This window comes from Lepidochelys kempii, chromosome 11, assembly GCF_965140265.1.
Source record: "Lepidochelys kempii isolate rLepKem1 chromosome 11, rLepKem1.hap2, whole genome shotgun sequence".
Lineage (NCBI taxonomy): Eukaryota > Metazoa > Chordata > Testudines > Cheloniidae > Lepidochelys > Lepidochelys kempii.
Window position 1 is genome coordinate 41560166 of NC_133266.1, and position 21217 is coordinate 41581382.

A 21217-nucleotide genomic window follows, 5' to 3' on the forward strand; every position below is an offset into this window, starting at 1 on the left:
ATCAAAGGATACACATTCTAAAATCCTTGGGTAGATAATAGAAAGTCATAATGCAGATGCCCAACAAAGGATGAAAGATTGTAAATATATCTACCATTGCAGTCAGCCAAAAACAGCAATTTCTGTGGATTCATACATGGAACATACCTGACTGCAGACAGGCGTGTGCTATGTGTTCCATGGAACTGTACACTTAGTTTCTTGGGAGCAACATTATCTGTTTTCCATAAGATATTTTATTACCATTATATTTAACTGGACCTGCTGTGTTAGTGATCAGTCTTTGTGCCTTGACACTTTTAACTGGAGAGGGTGGGGACTAGTTTGTGGCTCTAAGAGCTGTCCATGGTAAAGTGAGGTGAAAGAGGCCATGCACTGGTATCAGCTCTCAGAGTCACTGTGCCTGAAGCAGAAAGAACGTCCCAAGCATTGGGAGAATAAACACACCAGCAACAGACTTCGGTAAGGCACATATTGCACTCCCTCCAATGACAGCCCAACACCAACGAGTGATGAAGAATGGTGCCATCTTCTTTTTGATGCAAGGAATAGCTACAAAATGCTGTACATTAAACCATTGCTTCATTGCAATGAGGTTCTACCACACCAACTGTGAAATATTCAAATGTTCTTTTTAAAATCAGAACTGATGAAAAACAGCAGAGTGAAGATTCTGTTGTTGTTGTCACCTGGACCATGCGGCTTTCAGGAATTGGCGTGATAGTTTTTAAGTTGTGCCAGACTTTCTCCAAACAATAAGGAACATATGTGACAAACAGGATGGTCAGATTTGTTCTTTCAGGCTCTGCCTTGCCAGTCTCAATCCAACTAGTTGCATATTTACAGAAATAAAACTAGCAATGAAATAAATAAAAATAATGTCAGCTATCAAGAATTTACACTGATAGCATGAATAACTTCTACTGCTGAAAACCCTGCTCTCACATCTGAGGGCAGAACTTGGCCAAGAGGGATTTACTTACTCTCCTCTGGTTTAACATGTTCAACTTCATATATTGTTAGTGAGTTATGTCTGGAAACCACAAAGTGTGACACACTGTTAACTCTCAATGGGTTTTGACAATCCTCAGCACTGTTCAGGATTGGACATGCAATTTGCTGCATTGCCTCACTTTGTTGCTAGTTCTTTTATATCAGCATTTCCTACTCAATAGTCCAGATGGTTTTTGCTTGAGTGATTACCCCTCCCACACAACTGCTGCTGAACACCTGGAGGGGTGTAACCTAAAAGTTGAGAACCACTGTCTCGACTATTGCAGACAATCTGTAGGGATTTTAATCTAAGCACTGCTCTGGTAGTTGCAGTATTAGTTATGTAGTCCTGCTGAATTAGCAGCTTTCCTGCCACATCAGTGAACTGGATTTTTCAGAATTAAATCCTCAAATAAGACATTAACACAGTTTTAAAAGTCTATTACCACTCAGATTACTTTGAAACCTGCCAACAACAACCAGTCCACTACAAACCAAAGCAAAGGTACCAACAGGATACAATACAATTTTCACGTCCTATTAGCTGTGAAAACTGGTTTCAAATTCAAATAAAAATGGAGCTGCCTGTGTTGGCTCACTTTCAACCAGCTATAAAGCTGGCAGACAATGTCATCAACCAGCAACAATTGTGTGACTCAATACATCTTTTCTGTTGTCTTTGCTATCAACAGATAGCTTTGAGTCAAGCAATATTTGTGACTGCACATTTGCATCACAGATAAAATGTGCTTTTGTTTTATTTACTTGCAGAAAACCTAAGTAGGACAAATCCAGACCTGGTATAAGAAGGGGCAAGTCATTGGAATTGCATTCCTGGCTCCAGGTATAAGCTTGGCTCAAAGTTCTTTTTACATTTTAACTTACTAACAGAAATCCAGTTCTAATATTAGCTTACAGTAGAAATCACACAGTGACAAATAATTCTCTTCTTGTTGACTCCATGAAGAGTCCTCTGGTTGTGAACTATGCCCAGCTGTGGTAAATAATCCTAATAAATATCAGAGAAAGTTGTAAATAATGTGTGGCTACAGGGCATATTGAACTAAAGGGACAATGAAGCATGGCGTTATGGTTACAAAGTCAGTATGGGGGTGAATATTCAAGTCAGCATGAAAAAATGTAACCACGCAACTCCTATTAAAGTGTCTGTGTGTATACTTCATAGACAGTGAATCCATAAATGTTTTACACAATGAAATGATACAGAATACCAAAAGAGTCATGTATAAATTAGAGAATACACTCACAAAATATCCTATCATGGCAAATTCACGCCTATGACATGTACAGTATATATACAGATATGTCTACATGTTTGAGTATATCTGGGGCTGAATGCATCCTTGTATTCACATGGTAACCAATATTGTAATAATCTTTGTACAAAATATGCCTTGTGAGGTATTATTTGAAAATTAATAACTTACCGGTCAATAATATCATGATGAAATGTGTGTTGCAACATTGCATGTAAAGTTATAAATATAAGATGAAATTAGGTCTGAAATACATTTATCAAACAAGTCTGGATAAACCGGTTTCTCAAAGACAAAGGACAAGCCAGCTGTCATCAAAGGTGATGGGCAATCACCAGTCAAGCAGCTATTCTTTTGGCAAGGAAGGCGGGCAGGAACAAACAGATATGCATCTTAGCAAACACAAGCATGAAACCTCTTTCACCATGAGGCTGCATGACTACAAACTCACAACGGGAATCTAGGGGTATCCCTCAGCAACCACACACCACACAACAGAACCAATAACCCAGGAACCTATCCTTGCAACAAAGCCCGTTGCCAACTGTGTCCACATCTATTCAGGGTACACCATCATAGGGCCTAATCACATCAGCCACACTATCAGAGGCTCATTCACCTGCACATCTACCAATTTGATATATGCCAGCAATGCCTCTCTGCCATGTACATTGGCCAAACTGGACAGTCTCTACATAAAAGAATAAATGGGCACAAATCAGACATCAAGAATTGTAACATTCAAAAACCAGTCGGAGAACACTTCAATCTCTTTGGTCACTCGATTACAGACCTAAAAGTTGCAATTCTTCAACAAAAAAACTTCAAAAACAGACTCCAACAAGAGACTGCTGAATTGGAATTAATTTGCAAACTGGATACAATTAACTTAGGCTTGAATAGAGACTGGGAGTGGATGGGTCATTACACAAAGTAAAACTATTTCCCCATGTTTATTCTCCCCCACCCCCCACTGTTCCCCACACATTCTTGTCAACTACTGGAAATGGCCCACCTTGATTATCACTACAAAAGGCTCTCCCCGCCCCCGCCCCGCTCTCCTGCTGGTAACAGCTCACCTTAAGAGATCACTCTCATTACAGTGTGTATGGTAACACCCATTATTTCATGTTCTCTATGTATATAAATCTCCCCACTGTATTTTCCACTGAATGCATCTGATGAAGTGAGCTGTAGCTCACGAAAGCTTATGCTCAAATAAATTGGTTAGTCTCTAAGGTGCCACAAGTACTCCTTTTCTTTTTGCAAATACAGACTAACACGGCTGCTACTCTGAAACCTCAAGAAAATGCATTTCAAAGGGTGACAACTTCAAAAGTGGGGAGAAAACACCTCAGGTTCTCTCCCCCTATCCATCTCTCGCTCTTTTTCAGCTAAGAAAACAAAAGAAACAGCTGTTGGACTTTGGGAGCAGATCTTAGCGTCAGAATTTGTCAGCAATGTTCTTGGAAACATGGAGTAAGGGTCTTCACCTTGAACCAAGTCTAGTTTGTTAAGTTTTAGTACTAGTGTTTTATCTTTATTTGTCTTGTAACCATTTCTGACTTTAATGCTTTATACTAGTACTCACTTAAAATCTATCTTCTTGTATGGAAATAAACTTGTTTTATTCTTTAATCAAAACTAATCTGGTGTTGTGAACTGTGGGGGTAACAGACTGTTTTATATTGATTCCCTTAGAGGGGCAATGGCCCTAAAATATCTGAAGTGACCAGGACACAGAGGGCTGGACAGTGCAGAACACGTTTGGGGTGGGGGTGGCAGGGGGAATTTGAGACTTGGAGTGTGCTGGGGTCACCCTGCAAATAGCAACCATGGCTGCTAGAAGCCAGTGTGTGGCTGGTGTTTGCTGATGGGCTGCTGGGGTTAGAATTGCTGGACCAGGGCTGTGGCTATACACAGACACTCTGGGTGTGACCTGCATGCTGGCAGGGTGTTTGTGAGCAACCCAGGTGGGAGCCACAGCAGCAAAGCATTGTGAGGCACCCCAGGTTGCAGGGCAAGGGTGACAGCCCCTCACTGGTCTGGACTGCACCCCAGAACGTCATAATACCCACACACACAGAGGCCCAAATTGCGGCATTTAGCTATTATCCCCACTAGGGGCAGTTGGGAGCACCATTGACCAGTGCAAAGTTTGGGGAAGGATCATGCATCAGGTATCATGCTATGGCGCCATCTCCTTCCTGTATCAGTTTGAAGAGCGGGGTTGAAGAAGCAATCAAATATATGGAGAAGATTGTTCTTCTCATTGCCCATGCACCAGAAGCAGTATGGAGATTTTGTGCATCTCTTTGAGGCACGATCTTGTCAGTACTCTTCTTGATGCACTGCAGCTACGCAAAATCTAGCCTTTTTGAATCAGAACATATGGGACCAGATTCTGATCTAAGTTATACTGCTGTAAATCTGGAAATAATTTCACTGAAGATTATGTGGATTTGGGCCTTCTGACTTTAATCTGCTTTAAATTTGAAGATATAGATCAGTCAATAATTAAACAATCCTTTGCTAAAAGACTAATCTGAAGCTATTATTAATCTGATAATCATACTCACAGACTCCAGCCCAGGTCCAGTGTTTTGAGACAGAGGATGACAGCTCTGGAGACTGTGGCTGGAGTTGCTTACTGAAGATGGTCAATAACAAACATTTAGTTGCTTTGATATTGTTAATGAAATACATTCTTTACTTCCTAGAGTTAAAATCTAAACAGAAAATCACTTTCAGAATGCACTGTCACAATTCCATGATGTTTTAAAATGAATGTAGTTTTTGCATACATAAGGCTCATGTAGCACACTTCTTTGCTAATCAACTACAACTGATACAAGAATATGATGTTACTGGTGAAATACTGAAGTGATTTCATAGAATCATAGAATAGAATATCAGGGTTGGAAGGGACCTCAGGAGGTCATCTAGTCCAACCCCCTGCTCAAAGCAGGACCAATCCCCAATTAAATCATCCCAGCCAGAGCTTTATCAAGCCTGACCTTAAAAACTTCTAAGGAAGGAGATTCTACCACCTCCCTAGGTAACGCATTCCAGTGTTTCACCACCCTCTTAGTGAAAAAGTTTTTCCTAATATCCAATCTAAACCTCCCCCACTGCAACTTGAGACCATTACTCCTCATTCTGTCATCTGCTACCATTGAGAACAGTCTAGAGCCATCCTCTTTGGAACCCCCTTTCAGGTAGTTGAAAGCAGCTATCAAATCCCCCCTCATTCTTCTCTTCTGCAGGCTAAACAATCCCAGCTCCCTCAGCCTCTCCTCATAACTCATGTGTTCCAGACCCCTAATCATTTTTGTTGCCCTTCGCTGGACTCTCTCCAATTTATCCACATCCTTCTTGTAGTGTGGGGCCCAAAACTGGACACAGTACTCCAGATGAGGCCTCACCAATGTCGAATAGAGGGGAACGATCACGTCCCTCGATCTGCTCGCTATGCCCCTACTTATACATCCCAAAATGCCATTGGCCTTCTTGGCAACAAGGGCACACTGCTGACTCATATCCAGCTTCTCGTCCACTGTCACCCCTAGGTCCTTTTCCGCAGAACTGCTGCCTAGCCATTCGGTCCCTAGTCTGTAGCGGTGCATTGGATTCTTCCATCCTAAGTGCAGGACCCTGCACTTATCCTTATTGAACCTCATCAGATTTCTTTTGGCCCAATCCTCCAATTTGTCTAGGTCCCCCTGTATCCTATCCCTCCCCTCCAGCGTATCTACCACTCCTCCCAGTTTAGTATCATCCGCAAATTTGCTGAGAGTGCAATCCACACCATCCTCCAGATCATTTATGAAGATATTGAACAAAACCGGCCCCAGGACCGACCCTTGGGGCACTCCACTTAATACCAGCTGCCAACTAGACATGGAGCCATTGATCACTACCCGTTGAGCCTGACAATCTAGCCAGCTTTCTACCCACCTTATAGTGCATTCATCCAGCTCATACTTCTTTAACTTGCTGGCAAGAGTACTGTGGGAGACCGTGTCAAAAGCTTTGCTAAAGTCAAGAAACAATACATCCACTGCTTTCCCTTCATCCACAGAACCAGTAATCTCATCATAAAAGGCGATTAGATTAGTCAGGCATGACCTTCCCTTGGTGAATCCATGCTGGCTGTTCCTGATCACTTTCCTCTCATGCAAGTGCTTCAGGATTGATTCTTTGAGGACCTGCTCCATGATTTTTCCAGGGACTGAGGTGAGGCTGACTGGCCTGTAGTTCCCAGGATCCTCCTTCTTCCCTTTTTTAAAGATTGGCACTACATTAGCCTTTTTCCAGTCATCCGGGACTTCCCCGGTTCGCCACGAGTTTTCAAAGATAATGGCCAATGGCTCTGCAATCACAGCCGCCAATTCCTTCAGCACTCTCAGATCGAACTCGTCCGGCCCCATGGACTTGTGCACGTCCAGCTTTTCTAAATAGTCCCTAACCACCTCTATCTCCACAGAGGGCTGGCCATCTCTTCCCCATTTTGTGATGCCCAGCGCAGCAGTCTGGGAGCTGACCTTGTTAGTGAAAACAGAGGCAAAAAAAGCATTGAGTACATTAGCTTTTTCCACATCCTCTGTCACTAGGTTGCCTCCCTCATTCAGTAAGGGGCCCACACTTTCCTTGGCTTTCTTCTTGTTGCCAACATACCTGAAGAAACCCTTCTTGTTACTCTTGACATCTCTTGCTAGCTGCAGCTCCAGGTGCGATTTGGCCCTCCTGATATGATTCCTACATGCCCGAGCAATATTTTTATACTCTTCCCTGGTCATATGTCCAACCTTCCACTTCTTGTAAGCTTCTTTTTTATGTTTAAGATCTGCTAGGATTTCACCATTAAGCCAAGCTGGTCGCCTGCCATATTTACTATTCTTTCGACTCATTGGGATGGTTTGTCCCTGTAACCTCAACAGGGATTCCTTGAAATACAGCCAGCTCTCCTGGACTCCTTTCCCCTTCAAGTTAGTCTCCCAGGGGATCCTGGCCATCCGTTCCCTGAGGGAGTCGAAGTCTGCTTTCCTGAAGTCCAGGGTCCGTATCCTGCTGCTTACCTTTCTTCCCTGCGTCAGGATCCTGAACTCAACCAACTCATGGTCACTGCCTCCCAGATTCCCATCCACTTTTGCTTCCCCCACTAATTCTACCCGGTTTGTGAGCAGCAGGTCAAGAAAAGCGCCCCCCACAGTTGGCTCCTCTAGCACTTGCACCAGGAAATGACCGCTTTGTGAAAAATGCTTGCCCACAAGTGATATCGTGTTTTATGGTGATTGTTTAGTTTAAGCCGCATAGTTGTTAGTGAGGCATTTAGTGCACTGGATGAGGTACACCACATGTTGTAATAAGCATGTGTGTGACCCATGAATCCTGAAAGGCATGTTGTGAGGGGTATTGATCACTATAGTAGTGGAAATGTCTGCAGGTTTTGCATCTGTTGTTCTGGTGCCACTTTGAGCTCTGGGTAGCTCAGAGGCTTGTATCTTCCACCAATAGAGTTGGTCCAATAGAAGGTATTACCTTACCTACCTGGTCTCTTTCATGTCCTGGGAAAAACACGTCTACATCACCACAAACAACTGTCAGTTTAACAGGTAGACCTTTTCACCATAGATATTCTGTACTACGAACATTGAAAGAACCGCAAGTGTCTGAATGACTTTTCAGTTCTTTCTCATATCATGGGTCCAAGGAAACTGTAACTAGTGGAAGACATTTTCCACTCTTACCAACCTTGATTTTTTTCCCTTTCCCCCTAACTTACGTAACAAAGCTCTTTGGTCTAAATTTTCTCTGCCAGTCTCAGGCTAAAGAAAAATCCCTTTTTCTCTTAAGTTTGAGGGTAATCAAATGGGCTATTTTTCATTGTCAATCTTAGAACAATTTTCAAAAAATGAAAAAAACCCCACATTTTTAAACTACATTTTGTCTTCTAATAACCAAAATTACTTAGGTTAAAGACTTCTAACTTGTTTTATACATTGATCCTCAAAGAAAACTAGTAAATATCCCCACAGGAGTAGTGTAATCCTTAAGGAGTCTTCAATTTTAAAGTTCTTTTCCCACGAATATTATGAATCAACATTTGAGGTTTTGCACATCTTGCAAACTCCACACTTTTCACTACGGAACCAAATCCTGTTTGCGCTCATCATATGAGTCATCCTACATCCATAGAAATTACAAAGTCTGCAAGCACTGCATATGATGCTTTAGAGGCTACAGGAACATCTTAACTTATTTTAGGGCTATTGGCTTATCCTGTGGACCTTGTAAACTCAGAGTTTTTCATTAAAGATCTGCAGACATTCTTTATACAAAGTCCACAGGGTCATCCTTAAACTTAAGCATGTGAGTTATTCTTTTCAGGATTGGGTTCTACACTACAGATTTGAAAAAACTGACCATTCACTAGCTGCTAAATAACTAACTACAATGGTGTTACAAATTGTTTGATAATTGAAGCTTTTGGAAGTCTGTTGTAAGACTGAAATATCAAAAGTAATCAAAATTGATGCAATATCATCATTCACTGCAACAATAATGCATTTGGGGATTTTCATCAGCCTTTAAATAGAAAACAAAAATGCCCCCAAAACATTTAAGACAATTTAGCTGGTTGGCAGAATAATCACCACCCAGAAAATCAGGACGACACATTCTGAATTAACCACAAATTGAACTCACTAAATTATATAGTTTAGCATTAGGTGATGGTTAATTACACTTCAGCTGGTACACTTAACAAAATGAGACATTCCTTAATGGCCAGATGATGGCTGAGGACAGTCAAAATACGACTCCTTGAGCATCTAATGTATGTGGACGACAGGAAAGTCTAGTGGAAGTAGAGATCTTGGCGAGGAAGAGCTATGCTCCTCACTTCTCCTTCTGCACCAGCTCGCTGGCAGAAGCCAGTCCCAGGGGATTCAGACGGCATCATAGTAAAAGGTGCAATAGTGGTTGTTGTTGTGTACTCTCCCATAGTGGAAAAAAGAGTAAAAAGTTTCCCAAGGGAAGTGCTGGAAACCCCAACACTTGAGACTTTTAAAATTAGAAAGGACAAAAGACTAGGAGTATAAGGGAGGGAGAAATCCTACATTGGCAGACAGAAGGACTATATGATCTTTTATGGGTCTGTTCCATTTTTAACTTCTATGATCACATTTGTCCTCAGGCACAATTCCTCCAAGAGCTCCTTGGGAGCGGTGCATCTCTACACATCTCCTACTGCGAGCTCTGGCTTAAAAGTCACAATGGAACCCTTAGAATCTAACAAGAGCTATTCTAGGTGCTGGTTAGGAAAATGTGATTTAAAGGAAGTTTCTACTATTGTGAAAAATTGGGGCAAAAATCTCCTTTCAGATCCTCACAAAGTATCTCAATTCCAACAGTTTGCTCTCCTGCTGCTGTATCCATCATAAAGAAAGACTGCCTCTGTAGTGAACAAAAGGTGATATTTTAATCAATTAAGATTATACAAAAAATACTGAACAATTCAGCTTTCAGCCCCACCCTCTTTCCAGGTTGAACCACAACCTTTACACTTTTACTCTATATTTTACTTCTGTTAAAGTGACAGACACCTTCCAGAAAACACCAAACATGCATCTAGAGAGAGCAGAATACCCAGTTTGAGATCGACCATGAATTTGGCTCTTAGGGTCTACTTATGTAGACTGCTTTTGTACTATGTAAGTTTTGTACTTTTGTACTACTGTCTACTTTTCTACACCGTAATCAATATATATATATTTGCACATATACACACACACATATTAATCTCTCCCCAGTAAGTGAATTAAATGCATAAGTGAATTCTTGTTGAGACCACTTTCATTGTATAGTCTGTAACATTGATTTAAAGGAAAGGTGTTCTGAAAGACTATGATACATATGTTTGTATTCCGCAGAACAGGATTATTAGTAATTTGATACACACAAACCTGTGTGTCAACCATTACCGTGTTTAATGATTCAATCCACATAGGGTCAATATCTCATCTAGCACAGTCCATTTGGGGGCATCAGAGGCTATGACAGAAAGTTCCCTCACAGTGGATAAGAACAAGCCTTCCAGTTATTGAAGAATGAAATTAAGTTCCCATTTACCCTAACCATGTAAACAATGTAAATCTTAAATTTGGCTTATTTCATTTGAGTATTTTCTTGGCAATACCATCTTCCCATTCCCTTGTTGATGGATAAAGACACCCCAAAAGTTCATCTGTGGTGACAGCTTTAGGGTTAATATCATTCCAGAATGGGTTCAGCTTCATGTTAGAATAGGTCTTTTGCAACATCTTTAAGATCTAAAAGACAGAACACAGCCACAGGGAAGTTACATTTTTCCTCTCTCTGACTTGGGAGTAACCTCAGCAACTACAGAGCTTGAACAGGACAGCGGCCACTGACTGAGCCCAACACATGAAACAGATTTTAATAGTTTTTTCTCAATTAGCAGGCAGAACAGGTGTTTTGAGGAGGTACTTAAATGTGTAGTTTACCTGATTTTTCCCTGTTCCACCATTCCTAATTGTGGGGGTCTCAGAGCTAGCAGCTCTTCTAATTGTGTGACCTAAAAATTAACGACAATGAGTGATAAACTTGATACACTGGCTGGCACATTTTACTGGCATCACTAGATAATTAGGGGACTGTAAGAAACAAACTAATATTCAGGATTTCATTTCCCCCTCCATTCACAAAATTATTCCTTGAATGTGTTCTTCAGTGGGGATAGGATAAAGTTTGGGAAGGATACAAGAATTCTCTCGCCCAACAGTTTAACGTGGTGAACCACCCTAGAGATGTGATCATCAAGAAGAGCTGAACATTGTCAAATTATGGGAAACTTCAGATGTGTTTAACTGTGCCAGATATGAGTGGTATTAACCCAAAAGCTTTAGCCATCCCTAACTCAGAATAAGTACACAACGCAATTGTTCACAGTAGCAACTGCACAGCCTTTATTATACTCTTTCTCTGCACTTTGCAGGGATGTACATTTCTATCATCATTCTTGATTGATGGCAGTGACTACCAAAAAGGAATTCAAGTATGTGATAAATTCAAGGAATGAAAGACATAGCAATGAAGCTTGCTATGGCTTTGAAGTAAGACACATCACGACTGTATTTACAGCAAAGTCCTGGGGTCTCAAAATACAGTGAAACACATTTATAGTTAACTTATGTGTAGTAAATTTCCACTTAGACCATAGTAAAGTAAAATGAAAGATCCAAATTGTTTCAATACTTTCCTGAATATATTTGATTTTCAAAGTTTAGAATCACTATTGACTCTACAGTTAATAACTTAATCTAAGCTATAACTTGATCTGGATGCCCCTTCTCTTTTTTAAGATGAGCTTTCCTCATTTGGGTATTTAATTGTATTTTAGGAGGGTGGTATTTTATTGTGTTGATTTTTTTTCTGTTGAACACTTTGGTGAGGAAAGGAAGCTATGCAAGCAAAATATCACCATATTGTTATTACAATGTGCAGAATATAGTTCTAGTTATAGCAAACCACTAAAATTACAGTGGTCCTGTTCTGTTTAACACAAGGTTTCTATCAGAGAGTACATATGGAAGGAAAGCCGTCTTCGTGACTATTTTTGGAAGCTCTATTTGAATATGTTCAGAAAAATTAGGCACATTTTTCTGAAATGAATATAATAGATTTTTCACAATTGTAAGTTAGAAACAGAACTTTGTCATTTCCACAGCATATCTGCCTGTTCATCTGCCACAAAGCTCACTCAGCCTCATAAAGCAAACTACAGTCACTCTCATGGACACTAGTCTCATAGTCCATGAAGATTTCTCTGCTTCATTAAGCATATTCAACCTAGAGGGGCATGCTCTGCTGCTGTTATAACTTTGTCAAGCGCAACTAGGATACTCTCCATCCATAAACCTCCTCCCACATTATGCCACACTAATAGTGCTGGATGCCAACCTGAGAAAACTAATCATAGTAACAACACACCACTGGGATCCATTTTCCTTTCCTTCTTTTCTCTACTACTACATAGAGTTTACTATTCTGGAGACTGATAGAGTTGACAGGAATTATGCTATCAGGACAAGATTTCAAACATTATCCCTAACAAATGTCAGCAATGAAAAAAATCTACACACACACACACACAGAGTGAGATTCACCGCCATAGTCACCCACCTGTCTCTTCCCTCAGGCCCAGTCTCTCTCTTTCCTCTTTACCATCACTCACCAGCCTCACAGCAACAAAACTCCCTCTCCTCCCCATCACTTGGCAGAGTCTTATCTTTGTAGGTCTTTGTGTGGCTACTTGTGACAGAGGCAAGAGCTCTTGCTAACTGGGTGTGAGGAAGGAGAGAATGTTCTTGTCCTCCTCTCACAGGCAGGAGAAGTTTCTTCTTCCCCCTCTTCCCACCTCCTCCAATGAACCATATGGGAAATGGGGCTCTTCCTGGTGGTTCAGGCATGGGCTTTCCAGTGGGTAGGCATGTTGTTCCAGATATATACGACTTTTGTGTCTCTCCCCACCAGGTCATACCAGGGATAGGGACCAGGGAAGATAAGATGAGAAGAGATAGGGAAGAAAGAAACAGGAATTAAGCTGCTATTTACTGCTGATCCTGTTTCCATAGCCAAAAAATGGTGAGCAACAGCATATAAAACATGCTCACATATAGTGGGTGGCCTTGGGACCCCTGCTAAGACCAGGCCAAGCATAACTTCCATACTTGTTCCTAGAGTGTTCATCTGCATTTGTACCAGAACAAAGATTCCCTCTACAATCATACAGTAAGAACATAGAAACTGCCATTCCAGAAACTGATTAATGTTTCCACAGACACCTCTTACTGCAGAAGCACTTCAAAGATGTCTGTTCCTCGTCCGAATGAAAATCCATTAAACACAAGATGGGTTATTCACCATAACACCATTTAAATCACTCAGAAAACCCTTTTAAGTTAGAAATTACTCCTACATGTCCAGAACAGCTTAATACAGGTATAAGAGTGAGCTCTGAAAACATATAGCTGATGTACATTACAGGGATCAAGCCCAAAAGCCCTTTCATGTGTCAGAAATCAGAGAAAAGGTTTGAGAGGCAATGGAGGGACACAAAGTGCAGAAAGAGGAAAGGAAAGCAGTCAAAAGGGAAAAAAGTGTCAAAATCCTAATAAGTCCCTCATCACGCTATACATTATTTATATCTTTATTCCCTCACCACCTGGCAGTGTGGTGCTGGGTCATGAGATACCAGGATAATTCCAAGCTTTGCATTTCAGTCCAGTTTTAAAGAACTGTATTACAAATGGATGATCAGTTGGTTTAGCCACTCACAGTAGCAGTGGCTGCTGTTCTGCTCTCACCCCCAGCATCAGCCACCCTCCATCAGCACCTCTGATATGCTTTTTGTTTGTTATGCTTTTTTGTCTCCTTTTTGTTACTTTGCATCCCACTGAGCTGCTCAGTTAACCAGTTCCAACTTGTCAGCTGCCCTGGATTCACTGCATCTGATATGGAATCATCTGAAATGTTAGCAGCACTGTGGTCAACACATGATACCGGATAGCAAAGTTAAGGGGGAAGACACAGGGGGTTGATTAGCTAGCACTAATTGTTCATTGGTATAAGTTATCACACAGCTCTTTCAAAGCAAGCACATTTATTCTTAAAGTGAAAGCACTACAGAGAAAACATTAAAAACAATAAAAGAGCCTACACACAGGATAATCATCTTACCAGTGATCACCCCACAGTGCAGGTACACATGGAGCAGTGATACCATGTGTCATGCCACTGGCTACATAACTCACTGAACTGCCTACGACACAGTCTCTACTATTTATCATTTTATATTTGATGTAATTCTGAGATTTCTCTAGCAACATAGCTAGATGTCAAAGTGACGCCTAATTTGGCAGAATTATATCATGGAATTGGTAGGACATTTTTATTTTATTGACAGGTGGGAATATGAAATTCCCCTTTTGACTGCTACTCTTTGTGCTATCCTCCCTATGATCCTACAGAGGAAAACCATATACTCTGACAGATAAGGCAACTTCCTGCAATGTCCTGGACGAACCTAATTGAATTAAGTTTAAGTATTTTAGGAGCTAATTGTATTAAGAATGAAATTGTTTATGTATTATTGAGGGAGTGTATGTAAAGTCTCTGAAGAGAGACATGACTAATGTAAACCCTGGAAAGTATTATGAGCATCAAAGGACTATTTGAAACAATGTATGCCCTCCAGTTATGCAAGAACTCAGTCTTTTGAAGCTTCACCCTTTGTCTGCTGATCACCTGTTACCTGGGAACAAGATCAGAGCCCCAGATTGTACAAAGAAGTGACTGATAAGGTGGGCGAGGTAATATCTTTTATTGGACCAACTTCTGGTGGTGAGAGAGACAAGCTTTCAAGCGTACACAGAACTCTTCATCAGTCAGAAGTGACTCTCCTATTGAATGGTGTGCTCATTCCGAGCCAAGGCGGTTATGAACTTGCAACCACAGAAAATCCCTTGATGGGGTTTGAAGGACTGGTCACCTGTGTAGTCTTTTATTTTATTTAAAGTGAATTTTGTAATGTAGTATTACACCACTGTGGGTTCGGCTCGGACGGCTACAGTTTCACGCTTAACAGAATGAAAGTCATCTTTGCTACTTTCTTTAGAGTCTCTAGGAACACAAAGACCAAAGGTAGTGACCACACATACATTCACCAGTAAAAAGTCTAGTCTACTTTACAAGTTTTATTAAAGTTACAATTAAAGTTATTATTACCCTATCATATAGAAATGCTATACAGACCTATGCACAAGTTACAAATATAGTTATACTCACATCCTTAACAACAGTATTAGGGTCTGACAGGTCTCTCAGAGCCCTTGTTGGAGTTGGGGTGATCACTGGTAAGCTGATTATCATGTGTATAGCCTCATGTATTGTTTTAATGTTTTCTCTGCAGTGTTTTCACCTTAACAATGAATGTGCCTGCTTAGAAAGGGGCTGGGTGGTAACTTGCACCAATGGGCAATTACCCTGTTTATAGCCTCTGAACAGAAGGTACAGCAGGCCTGCTTGGGCAGTTACTTGCTGGAGAATTCACAGTGTAGGCAGAGAATTGTGCAGCCTGGAAATACCCTGGTCAGAAGGAAATGAGAAGCAGGTCTCTGCCCAAGAGAGGGATGGCTGAGCAGTCGGGAGTCTAGAGTGGATGCCCTTGGTGGACCATGAGGGGGAAAACAGAAGTGCAATCAGAGGCGTGCACAAGGGGGGGACAAGCGGGTGCGCAAATCTCCATGTGTTCCTGCAGCATTGGGATGGAGGAAGCAGCAGGGTGGCAGGGTGCCAGCTGAGCTCCTCCTCTCTCCACCCCTGCAGCTGCAGCCTGCTGCTTCTCCTTCCCTCCTGCTGGAGTCCCAGGTGTTGCCTCTGCCTCCAGCCCCTGACTCACCTCAGTGGGGGTCAACAAAGCAGGCAACAGCGCTGGGACTCCAGCAGCAGAGAAGGAGAAGCAGCAGGCTGCAGCTGTAGGAGTGGGAGGAGGAGGAGGAGGAGCTCAGCTGGCAGCCAGCCATCCTGCTGTTTCCTCCCAGCCGGGGCTGCAGGGACAAGGAGAGAGGGCCGCTGCCTTCTCGCTGGGGGGTGTCCCAAGAAATGGGGCACGGGGGGTCACGTGCACCTTTCATTTGTGTGTGTTTAATGTGCCCCGTCAAAAGTATTTACATTTAAATTCCTGCGCACGCCCCTGGATTCAGTTGCCCTGAACAGTGACATATATGTCAAGGCAAAACTTGCTGCACCAGATGTCAATTTCAGTACTTTTAAGGGAGAAACCCAGAATGATGGTGGGAAAGGTAGGGGACGAGAACCACCCATCCAATACAAAGTGTGACCAAACAGTTACAATCCAGCTATCACCACCCAACAGAGCTCGGTGTATTCAGCAAGATGGATTCCACCCCAAACCACTCCTCAAAGAGGGCATTATCCTGACAGACCCCCAGCTTCCATAAATCAGCATAGCTTCACTGAAGTTAAATACTATTTTTTTTCTCCATACTGTTGTCCTTTAGGTCACAATTGAAAGCCCTGAGGGCTACAGATTGGACACCCTGGGTTTACGGTTAATTAGAAACACATTGTCAATGTGATCTAGCAGGAGCAGAAGAACAAGAAATATTTAATCCAATAGCATTAGGAAGATTTCTGTTCTCATATTTATTTCTATGTATGTAAATTCATGTCTGTACCTGCCTAACCTATCCTCCTCAGGATTTCCTTGTAAATAAAACAAATACATGTTTAAACTGGAGATATAACATGACAGTTTTGAAATAATAAAGCTCCATAAATGGAAGGGAAACAGACACCTAGTTTTAGGCCCAAACTTTAACATTCATTAAAAAACAAAATAATTAGAAAACCCACTATGAATAGACAAGTATTTCATGCATTTTTCTCTCACGCCAAACATTATACTAAATGTTTGAGACATAAAGGGATACCACCTATAAAATATCATTAGTGATGTGCCAAATCCTTGCATCTTTATTTATTTAGGAGTTCACCTGAGTAAGGATTGAATAAAAAAGTATGGACTACAAGGCTTGGCCCCATTATTTGTATGACAAACAGTACAGGCATTTTGCAGTCATGTAAGCAGAGGTAGTCCTTGACCTGAACAGGTGACTGTCTAGAATGAAATTGACCCATCTAGACTTAATTGCTGGACCTTGAATCACCAAAGACAAAAAACAGCAGACATTTAAAAGAAAGAATCCTGCTCAAATATTTTTCTTACTGTATTTTAGATTAGATGATCTGGCCACAATTCAGCATAGCATTTAGTACATGCTTCATCACACTAAAGCCAGGGAGCATAAGCACATGCCTAATGTTAAGCATGAGCTTCAGTTCTTTGCTGAGTAGGGTGGCAGTGCTGAGTGAATGTCTAACGTCAGTAGTGCTCTGGCAATGCCACGCTAAGACAACATGCCAGGCAGTTGAACAAGTGGGTCAGCAGCGTATGAAAATGCACCTACGTTCTGAAATGAACCCCATCAATCTGTTTCCATTGTCTAGTCTGAGCGACTTGCAAAAAAGGAAAGAAACAGCATAAATAGGGACAAATAAATAATTTTATTGTTCTCTAGTGAGAGCACATGAGAATGTTCTTTTCCAAATGAGATAATAGGATAGTATAGACCAGTCATATTGGTGACATAAGTATGTCATCCACACATAGGGCAGGAGCAACAAGGGTAGGCTAATGAACATTCTGTCACTGACAAGATCCCAGTCTTCAGCTGTGTCAGCCTCCCTATTCATTTATTCTTGAACCTTGCCGGAGGACAAAAGCCACTTTTGCTAAATTTAACTTGCATTTGTCACTTGGATTTGTGTCTAATGGGGGCTACAAAGGGCTTAACAAATTAATTAAAACTTAAGCTAGCATGTAATAAAATCCAGGTCACTAAAGGAGGAAGACCAGAGCTGAAATGGACAGTACTGTAATATGTGCCATGTTATTATTGAGCAAATCAGTTAAACTAAAATTAAATTTCCTACTATATAAATCAACATATAATCTATTTAAAAGAAAGAAACAGAAAGCACTGTACTGCCTTTGCTTATTGCTGCAGCAAGCAAAGGCATTAGCCAGATGTTGAAACCTCCAGGCATCAAACAACAGTAATCATTATAGCCTTCAATCACCCCATTTAAAATTTACAATAAGCTAAGCAGAAAGCCATTATTTCCACCTTCAGTATAAAGTTTTCCTCAGGCTGCAAACGGAGTTCTGCAATGGACGGATGCACCATCTGTTCCAACTTCAGATCCCTTTTCCATGGAACTTCCAGCAATGGGAACAAGTCATTGAGAGATCCAGGAATATAGGGATATCATTAGTTACTATCTTAGGAAGATTAAAATCCCTGAAGGCTCTCAAAACCCCCAAAAAGACTGACACTATAATTAAATGAAATAACAACAAACCATAATATGAGGCATAAAATTAACAAACATTATGAATTAATCATACTTAGACAATTACAATCCACATGGCTAGTTAAACTCAAGCTGCTACCTGTAGTGACATGGACTGGATACCGTATACTCAATGTCAGTGCATTTTTCCCAGAATATAATTACTTAATTTTGTGAATGAGAAAATGGTGTGTAAAAGCCAATGCTTTCATGTCTTATTGTTCTCTTCAATATCTTGTCTTAGACAAAATGCATGAATGTCTGTTCCATGGTGTGATATTACCTTTGGACAGGTACAGATATTCAATTCACATTCACACACACACCACTAAGAGAGATTGAGGAGGCATTGTTCAGATGAAATCCAGATTAGGTTTAAACTAGGGTTATGTTCTGTGGCTCTTGAATTTTGCAAACCATACTCTACATTTGCCTCCAAATGGTGTAAAATTTATGACATCAGCGATTCATGTGAGATTTCCATCATTTCGAGTCATAGCCAAACTGGATCCTGTCAATGCGCCTTTCTAGTTTTGGATCCAGTATGGGTTTGGATTTGAGAATTCCAGTATGACATTCTCCCTACCCCTTAAAGGGGTACAGTTCAGGGCCCTCTCTGGTGCATACAGCACACCTTTCCCAATGTCATTGTAAACTATAAAAACTGTGATACCACAATTTCCTGATAAAGGGCCAAGTAAACCTCTTAACATTTTAGATTTATGTTGAACCTACAAGGAATTCCTGGTTAACAATCAATCTTTCAATGTACCATTCTGAAAGTTCCAATTGTTCAGCTAGTCATCCAGATGATTTCTCTAAAACAGTTTAAAGGAAAGATGGGCAGAGCAACAAAACTGAACTTTTTCTTTTGCCTCTTCCCTAAATAGAATCAAAACCAAAATTTACTGAGGTTCGGAATAGGAAACCACTCATGTTCCCTGAAGTATCTCTGTTCATCAGAGAGGAGAGTGGTCTGCCTGTCTGCCCTAGGCTAGATCATCACACTGGAATGAGGAAGGGGGATGCTCTCAAAGATAACCTATGTATCAAAGGATGGTAGGATTCGCTTCCCACCCACCGAACATTACCTGCCACCAGGATTACAGACACAACAGGTAGAGGAGAATCAGCAAATTTATGGGTGTTTATTGCTGGTCTAAGTAATCCTATGCAATTATGAACTTTTGGGGATTATTTTACATGCAATAAAATAAATGTTTACAGGAATATACTTTCAAACAAAAATAGTAAGAAAGTTAAACTCTGGGAAGCTTTGTTAAACTCTGGGGAGCTAGGTAGTCTTTGGATAAGTCAGGAACTGGAAATTACACATAGATCAAGACATTTTACGACAGTTTTTCTCTAATTAAAATCTCCACTCAATAATCTCATAATAGCACAATTCTACTAACCTTCAGGTCTGCTTCGGTCCTCTTGTTTCAGTTATCCAGCCTGAGACACTAGTCAAAGAGATCCTAAAAAATCAGAAACCAAGCTGTATCAAATAAACCCCTGATTTTTGCAATTAAACTAAAAGTTACTAAATAAACTTAAATAATTGTTTAAAATAAGAAGACATTTGTTATTACAAGCATTTTGGCACTTAACACAACAAGAACTATGCAATCAGCCACAAAATACTATACAGACATACTCAAATCAAGACATGCCTGTTGTTTTTCTAGTGACCAGATACAAATACACCAACATTTTAACTTCCCTCCCTTGGAGCCTATTATTTAGACATTATTTCTCTTTGGGATCTATACACCGATTTACTTTAATTATTCCTAAAATATGACACCCACTCCATTATGTGTAGGCTTGATAGAATTCGACTTTTATTATAATTTTGACAGGTTACATCGATTTTAAAGTTTTTTCATTTTTAATTATTTAAATTTTCACAACATTATGGGTTTTAAGCATTTTTTCCAATTTTTATCAATTTAAATTTTCACAATGGCCTGAAATTATAGACAACTGGAGGGCTGGTCATTCAGTCATTCCATGACAGTTGATGCTAAGATTCAAAAAGTTAAAGCTCATAATCATCAAAACACAAATTGTCAATATCACATGTCAAAATATAAGCTCTAATAAGTTCTCAAGCAGCATCTATCTGTAAATTTCAATTATTATAGACAAACATTTTTTCATCAGCTTGAGTGTATACAGTAAAATCAAAGTTTTACTAAAATTTACCAATACAAAATCTCATCCTTTTGTGCCTAATTATGTGACTCCACAGAGGACAGAAGCAGTCAGTTTCCTTTCTGGACAGTTGTGACCTGAATATATTTGAAAGTTGCACTGTATTGTCATAATCAAACCTATTTCTGGGCAAAAGGGAATGGCTTTTGAACATAACTGGAGTTTTCTGGCTGTCAATGAAGACCTGTCCATGACTACAACAACCTGTAAATGCACACGTCTGTTTCTCTTAACGTAAGGTATAAATTCCATTTAAGAATGGCAGAGGGCATTCCAGCCAGTGCATTTCAAGGTGATTACTAATGCACATTTTGAATGGTTAAAGTCACTCAGCCTTCAGCCTCATGTTTTATAATACCAACTGAGAAGTTTTATACTCACCTTGAAATCCAGCGCCTGTCATATTTTATTGCTTAATTAAAATAATGTAATCAAAAACCGCAGAGAACAAATGTTGACTGAAAAGATTATGTTAATCTTACATGTATCTGGTATTCACATATTACTCTGAGCAGGATAATATGACTAATGTGTTAATAAAATGAAACATATCCGACTATCTTGTCAAATGGTATCATCATCTCAATATTTACATGCATTTGTGATTAAAGGGATATACTCTGTTGAAAAGGAATAAACACTTATGATTAAACTTGTCCAAGTTGCTGCTCTCACCCAATCATTAAACAACTCTACGTGCATTAGAAACT

The 21217-nt window shown here is 40.4% G+C and overlaps 1 pseudogene; it reads right to left on the minus strand.

The window, feature by feature from the left end:
* LOC140895942 (dynein axonemal heavy chain 11-like) overlaps positions 1 to 20910 on the minus strand; it is a 175709-nt pseudogene extending 154799 nt beyond the window's left edge.
* Between the last annotated feature and the right edge of the window lie 307 nt (positions 20911 to 21217).